The sequence below is a fragment of the Ochotona princeps genome, chromosome 1 (genome assembly GCF_030435755.1).
Source record: "Ochotona princeps isolate mOchPri1 chromosome 1, mOchPri1.hap1, whole genome shotgun sequence".
Taxonomy (NCBI): domain Eukaryota; kingdom Metazoa; phylum Chordata; class Mammalia; order Lagomorpha; family Ochotonidae; genus Ochotona; species Ochotona princeps.
The window spans coordinates 21,487,533-21,495,957 of NC_080832.1; positions in this window are offsets into that span (position 1 = coordinate 21,487,533).

An 8,425-nucleotide genomic window follows, 5' to 3' on the forward strand; every position below is an offset into this window, starting at 1 on the left:
TCTGTCTGTCCTCCTCTCAGTATATCTGACTTTACAATAAAAATAAGCAAGTCTTCAAAAAAAAAAAAAGATGCCACATACAGCACAACCATTGTGACTAAGACTGTAACTTGATCACATTGGCACTAATCCACTGAAATACACCACTCTCTACCTCTGTTTGTCTTAGAAGTCATGGTTCCTACTTCACTTCTGATTCTAGTTTTTGGCTAATGTACATCTTGGGAGGTAGCATAGGATGACTCAAATGTTTGGATCTCTGTCTTTCCTGTGAATGACACAGACTGAGTTTTTAGATTCTGGCTTCAGCCGGGCCCAGTCCTGGCTCCTACACACATTTGGAAGGTTTCTGTGTCCATCTCTTTGGTTCTGTCTCTTTTCAAGTAAAATGAAAATGAATTTTTCTTAACTCATCATGATGAGTTAAATAGGGAAACTACAAAAAATAATACTTCAACATTCTAAGTCTTTAAGAGTATTATGTGCTATTTTGGCTAGTGAAAGAAAAAAATGCTAGTTTCCAGGGCTTCTACCTTGTCTTTCGTATTATAATGTCACTTAGCCCACAGATTAAAGAACCAATGATATCCTTACAACAGATATATATATATTGCATACTCAGAGACTGGGCTAAGATAAATATAGCTGAATGTATGGTCCCAATGTGATATTGATGTGGTCTAGAATTCCATTTATTGCTAGTTTTCCATATATCCCCAGTCTAACTGGGGAGCTATGATGGCATTGTGGGTTTTCTGGTATCAGTGAGTCAGAACTCAAGTCCATTATTTATTGCTAATTCAGTCCAGAATGTTACCCAGTTCTATCTTCTGGAACCTTGCTTTTACTAGTGTTCTTGCATTAGGTACTCCAAAAATTCTACTTGAGATAAGAAGTAGAACATTAGTTTATTAGAAAGGCTTGAGGTATGGGAAAGTGAGAAAAGATTATTAGCAAGCTAGAGATGAAGATAAAGGATGAGCTAATGAGGAACCTGACTGATAGGCAGCTGGAGCTTATTTTCCTGAGAACCCTCCAAGAGTCTGCCCAAATCACACCTAGGATAGTTCCAATGAGGGCAAGGAAGATGAGATTTTGATTATCCAACCCTCATCTCAGTGGTTGAAATTTGTGCATAGGGCTATGTCTCAGGCATCGTTTGTGCATAGGGCTATGTCTCAGGCATCGTTTGTGCATAGGGCTATATCTCAGTCATCATTGTGTGTGGAATGTATGTGCTTTTATAGGCAGAGAACACTCAGCCAGAGCAGGGCAGCTGCATCAAAGCAACAAGACATTGCAATACATGACATTTTCCACCAAAGCCACCGTCAGAAATGGGAAGAACTGAGCTTGGTCTTCAGGTGGAAATGCAAAGGTCCCAGATGCCCGCAAAAACCTTGAAAAAGACCAAAATGAGGAGACTAAAGCTACTTAAAATCGGCAGTTAGAGTAATCAAAACAGTGTGGTACTGTCCTCAACAGAAAGGTATCAGTGTTACAGAACAGAATCCAGAAATAGACAAACTCAAAACAGTTGATCTTTGACAGAAGGAAAATGCCATTTAGTGGAGAAGGAATTGTGTTTTGATAAATGGTGCAAAGATGATCAGATATTTGTACAAAAGTTTCTCAACTTTGACCTATACTCTACAACCTCATTTAAAAATTAACTCAAGTTTACAATCTAAACAATTACATAGATCTAGACAAAAAACAAGAATCTTTACATTTACATTAGACAAAGATTTCTTAAATGATACAAAAAGCTTTATCTAAAACAGAAAAAAAAAAAAAAAGATTGTGTTTGTTTCGGGCCTGGTGAGTACTTGGATGGGAGACCTTACTAAAATTTAAACTTTTTCTTCCAAAGTGAATGATAACTAAGCCATAGACAAGATTAAAATAGTTGTAAATTGGGCCCAGCGCGGTGGCTTAGCGGCTAAAGTCCTCGCCTTGAATGCCACCAGGATCCTATATGGGCACCAGTTCTAATCCCAGCAGTCCTGCTTCCCATCCAGCTCCCTGCTTGCGGCCTGGGAAAGCAGTCGAGGACGGCCCAAAGCTTTGGAACCCTGTACCCATGAGGAGACCTGGGAGAAGTTCCTGGCTCCTGGCTTCAGATCAGCTCAACACCAGCCGTTGAAGTCACCTGGGGAGTGAGTCATCAGATGGAAGATCCTCCTCTCTGTATATCTGACTTTGTAGTAAAAATTTAAAAAGTCTTTTAAAACATATTTGTAAATCATGGACCTAAAAAAGAATCCCTATACACAATACAAAAATAATTCTCAAAACTCAGTATTGAAGAAAAATTGACTCGGTTTTTAAAACACAAAGCGGATCAACAAATATTTCATCAAAAAGTATGTAGACAACAAATAAGCATATTAAAAGATTCTCAGTACCATTAAGAACTGGAAAAACGCATGTTAAAACCACATTGTGATTCTGCTGCATGCCTGTTATAATGGCTAGAATTAAAGAGATCACCATGGCAAGTGTTGTCAAGGATGTGGTGAGGCAAGAACGCTCATAAATTGCTAATGGGGATGTTTGAAAACATTTTAATAGTTCCTTAAAAAGTTGAATATAAACCAACAACATTTCACTCCATTTATTTGCCAAAGAAACGGATAGATTCATCCACAGCCCTACACAGGATTGTTCACAGTAGCTGGTCTTGGATAATAATGAAAAACAGCAAACAACTGAAATGTTCAACATTTCATGAGTGGTTGCAATACAGAATACAATCTGTAATTTAAAAAATGAACTATTACTGCATGCAACAGCATGAAACAATTCTTTATTTCCATGGCAAATGCTTGCGAATGTTCTACATTTCCTAACGTATGAACAAATTCATCCCATGATAAAGTAGCCATCATTTTGTAGTACTTATACAGTCAACACCAGAGATCAGCAAACATTTAGAGTAAAGGGTCAGATGGTAAATATTTTAGGCTTTGCATTCCAGATGGTCATAGCCACAATTACTCATCTCTGATCTTGTAGAATAAAGGTAGTCATGGATAATGCATAACTAAATAGATGTTACAGCATTCCAACAAAAAGAAAGATTATTTACAGAAACATAAAGTGAGTGGATTTGGCCCTCAGAATGTAATTTCCTTACCTCTCATTTAGACATTTAAAATTGGTGTCAAATTTTCTACCTTTCCACTATTTGATGTATTGAATACGAGTCCAGTTGGCCATTTGCCTAACCCAATTTTCTGGATTGAACAGGATTTAGCTTCCCAAAGTCACGCAGATGTTTAAACCCCAAAGTCTTATGTTAACACTTAATGGATTAGTATTAGAGGCTGACGTATTAGGGTAGTGGCCTGCTCGGGCTATGGAGGTGGGGCTTTGGAGCTTCCTGATCAAATCATGGAGCTTCACAAGGAAAGACCACATGGAGAGTGGAGGAAGGGTGTGTCCCCCATTTTTCTCCCTGACTCTCCTTCTGGCCTCATCGGTCTTGTGTTGTGAGCTTTCAGAACTGAAAGCTAAAATAAACTTTCTTCCCTCTGAAGTTGATCCTCTCTGGCAATTTGTTAAAGAAAAAAAATACTACTAATAAGCTACAAAAACATCAATCATCCTGAATCATAGCAAAGGCCTGAATGAACTCAGCCATCTCTGTGGTGTCAGGAAGCTTGAACACACAGAGCTACCTGCAGACCTTCCAGTGAGCACATTATTTATTCCACAGAGTGTTCAAAGCCCAGAGAGCCAGGTGTGTGGTGCAATATATTAAGCCTCTACTTGAGATGCCTGTGTATCATAGTACTCACCTCCACTTCCTAATCAATTTCCTGTTCACTCACCTGAAAAGCAACACATGATGTGCCAGGTACTTGGGTTTCCACCACCCTTATAGGAAACCCCAATGCCTGTCACACACTGTCTTTCAAATGAATCTGCATTTTTTGAAAAGCATGAGAATGTGGTGCATTAAGTGTCTCTACAATATTCTTTGTTGTCGCTCCTGTCCTTACTTTGGCACTGTGGTGTTTATTTCTATTCTACTTGAACAAGAATAGCCGTGGGACTATTGTATCTAAAAGAATCTGATGCCCAAGTATCTATGTAACTGTGTCACATAATACAATGTAATTACTGAAGTTAAATAATAAATAATTAAAAAAAAAAAAAAAAAAAAAAAGAATCTGATGGAAGTGATGCTGTGTCTAAACCTTAAGAATGCCTTAGACGTTTCTGATTATCCAATTTTGGGTATCCTGAGCCACTGTGTAAGTCATCTGCTTACCCAACGAGAACAGTGCAATGGAAGATCACATGGTGAACACAAGAAAAGAGCTGGAGTCTCTGAGATTGCAGAAAGAGAGCAGCCTAATGAAGCCAGGTTCTGAAGCCCTACTCAGCCTTGCTGTCATCCCTGTCTAGGCAACAGCTGAGCCACCTAACTGCTGACCCAGCCAACACTATGTGCCACAGAATGACCAAATGGCCTCAGTTTGAATGAAAAGATATTAGTAAGTTACTGACTCTCAAAGTGGGTTCTATGAGGTTATATAGATGTCCCAAATAAGAGCAAAGCAGTTTCCATGTTTAAATAAGATTAAAAATCCTTTAGTGACTCAAAATCAACCTTGTGGTATAACAGTTAAGCTGCCACTTGGGGCACCCGTATCCCATGTCAGACCATCTGGGTCTGAGTCCTGCCTCTGCTTCTGCTCCTGATCCAGGTTACTGTTAATACCCAGGAGGCAACAACTATAGACTCAACACTTCCCTCCTGCTCAGGTGGAAGACCGGGATGGAGTGTCCTGGCTCCCCGCTTTGGCCTGGCCCAGCCCTGGCTGTTCTAAGCATTTTTTGATTCAGTCAGTAACAGACCTCTCATGCTCTCTCTTTTTCAGCCTTTCAAATTTAAATTTGTTTGGCATATTTTAAATAGGATTTCTCTGTATATTTATTTAATCATTAACATTATGCACAAGACTAAAGATATAGAAATGTTATATAACTTTTTAAAAATACCTTTTGATCAATTTGAGAAGCAGACTCACAGAGAAAAACAGACTTTTTGATCCATCGACTGTTTCACTCCCCAGATGAGACCCTCACAATCCAGTGCAGGATATACACAAACATAGACAATTATAGGGGGCGGGGGAAACAAGTCTTTATGGGAGCACAGAGGAGGGGAAGTCTCAACAGTACTTTCTAAAAGTTTATGGACTAATGAAACTGAAAGATAAGCATACTGTGGTGCAAAAAAATTTGAAATTCACATTAAAATTTTTTGATAATACATATTTGCATAAAATTTTTGAAGATCTTTGACATATCTGATTTTACATTTTTTGTACCAAAATGCAACTGTCTTCTAGTTTCATTTTGCATCAACTTCTTGAGGTACTCTTGTATTTTAGCCTTGAAAGTGGTGATGGGGTTTAAGGAAGGGTAGTACGAAAGGCCTCTCAACTGAGCAGTAAAGCGTGGATCAAAACAGAGCAGGATGAGTTAGTATCTTACAGGAACACCCTCTGGGGTGAAACTGAGTCCCATCCTCAGGGACACAGGTTGCTCTGCCTGACTGTAGCAGAGAGCAGTGGGGTGCCAGTCCATGAACTCAGGATAAGCTCTCCAGCTGGAGGAATAGCTGCCTTAGAAAACACTGGTTTGCAGGCCACTTCTGTGTTGTACAACAGTGATATGCTCTGAATATTTCCTTGTAAGTGGAGTATTTAAAATATGAACATCGTGTTTCTAATAAAGTTAAACATGCATCTAAGCAATGACCAGACAATTCTATTCTCCAAGAAAAGTGAAAACACATGTCCACACAAAGACTTATGTAAGAATTGTTGAAGTAGCCTCATTCTTAAGTCTCAACTGGAAATAACCCAAGTGTCCATCAATAACAGTCTAAGTTAATGCATTGTGGCATATTTGTACAATAAAATAGCACTCAGTTATAAAACAGAACAAACTACTGATACACATAACAATGTGGTTAAGCCTCAAAATCATGCTGAACAAACAAGGGAAAAACAGCAGACTACTCTCTGTGCTATGCTATTTATATGAAGTCCAAGAGCAGGCAAAATACATTACGGGAACAGAAATCAGAAAATGACTGCTCTGGGTATGAGAATACATAGAAAGTAAGAATTGTATAGGAAAGGGAGAAGGGGGACTTTCTGGAAGGTGGAATGTTCTTGTTCTTGTTTTTTTTTAACCTCTGTCTTAATTTTAGATTATGCTTATATACGTGTGTGTTCAAAACTTGCTGACCTGAATATGATGGCAAATGCATTTGATTGAGTGATGAGGGTACTTCAATTTGAAAATCATTTAAAACAGCAACAGGAATAAGGCTTTCAGGATTCTGAAGGCCACAATACAGTTTTGTTTCACCATGATAAACTTGTTCAACTGGAAACATTATATAGTGCAATTTAAAGACAATATTTTCAAATGCGCGGAAGAAAAACACAAAAAGGTATGAATATGATATTCACAAAGTTAATAAAATATGAATACTTCATTTTAACTGCGATGTTTTGGAAATTTTTAGCTAAAAAAACCTGAAAAATTAATGATTCCTAATTTGAATATATTTAAAGAGAATTGCTTTGGTACCTATAAATTAATTTATCATAGAAAAGAAAGAAAATCCAGATTAAAAATTGAGAAACTATGAACAAAAACTGAGTGATAAATTCAGTAGAAATTATTCTGACATTAAAAAATAAATCTCACCAAATGTTTTTCCAATATTTCCAAGAAAAATACATAATTAAGAGAAAGAGATAAGTACTCAATAGACTCTCTAGCCTTAAAATATTCAATTAATGAGGAGTTATCACAAAAATTCGCTAGAAAATATTTAAATTTCTTTCAAATTTGATAAACAATATTGACATTGACAGAGATAAAATCAAAATCATGATACCCTATCATGAAAAGGACACAAAAGAAAAATCTGTGTAATGATTGTCATCAATTGAGTGCATAAAATTATTCACAAATAAGAATATTTGCTGTATCTTGAATTCATATAACTCTTACAGCTCATATATGACAATCCAACTGAAGAGGGGCTGGCTAATCCTTAGCTTGCAGAATTGGTATCACATATGGATAATGGTTCAAGTCTCAGCTGCTTCACTTCCCATTCAGCTCCCTGCTGTCCCCTTGGAAAACAGTAGAGGATAGCTGAAGTCCTTGGACTCCTGCATCCACTTGAGAATTCCAGAGGAAGTGCCTGGCTCCTGGGTTTGGATCAGCTCAGCTGTAGCCCTTGCAGTCATTTGCGAAGTGAACCACTGAATGAAAGATCTCTCTCTGTCTTTCCTCTCTGTAAATCTGCCTTTCCAATAAAATAAATACATATTTTTTTTAAAAAAGAAAGAGTCTGGCACAGTAGTCTGGTGGCTATGGACACTAGTTCTAATCCCAGCTGCTCCACTTCCCTTCCAGCTCCCTGCTTCTCTCTGTAAATCTGACTTTGCAATACATAAATAAATAAATAATTTTTAAAGTCTTTAAAAACATAATAGAATGGGGCCCGGCGGTGTGGCCTAGCAGCTAAAGTCCTCACCTTGAAAGCCCCGGGATCCCATATGGGTGCAGGTTCTAATCCTGGCAGCTCCACTTCCCATCCAGCTCCCTGCTTGTGCCCTGGGAAAGCAGTCGAGGATGGCCCAAGGCTTTGGGACCCTGTACCCGCGTGGGAGACCCGGAAGAGGTTCCAGGTTCCCGGCTTCGGATCGGAGCAGCACTGACCGTTGCGGTCACTTGGGGAGTGAATCATCAGACAGAAGATCTTCCTCTCTGTCTCTCCTCTCTATATATCTGACTTTGTAATAAAAATAAATAAATCTTTACAAAAAATAATAGAATGATGGACTTGTGACTATTGCTGAAGGATTATATAATTGTAATAATACAGGGAAAACAGTGTTCAGGAGATGAGGAGGGTGGAAAGGGAACTGTATCATGAAAAATAAATAAATAAATATTATTAAGCCTGGAATATTCTGAGTTTATCTACGTCCTTTCAAGAAATTTACACAAAAGTCTACATACAGCGTCCTATGCTCTATATTTCATTTTAACTTAGTAGGATTTGTATTCAGTGTGGTAGAAGTTATAGCAAGGCTGGATTGGATAAATTTTATTTAAAGTCAGAGAAAACCAGGCAAGTAGCCAAAGAGGCAAAGACTATTCCTTGCATGGGGAATTTATCTGATGTACTGTCCCCTCCAGCACTTTATATATTACATTGCCCATACTCAAGGCAATTACACATGTATTTGTAAAGCTCGTACTTTTTATAAGACTCAGAGAGAAGATGATCACAGGTTCAGAGCTTGAGGAATACTCAATCTAAATAAAGGTATGTGTCCATGCATAATGAGTCTTAAACTTAATTTTACAGTGC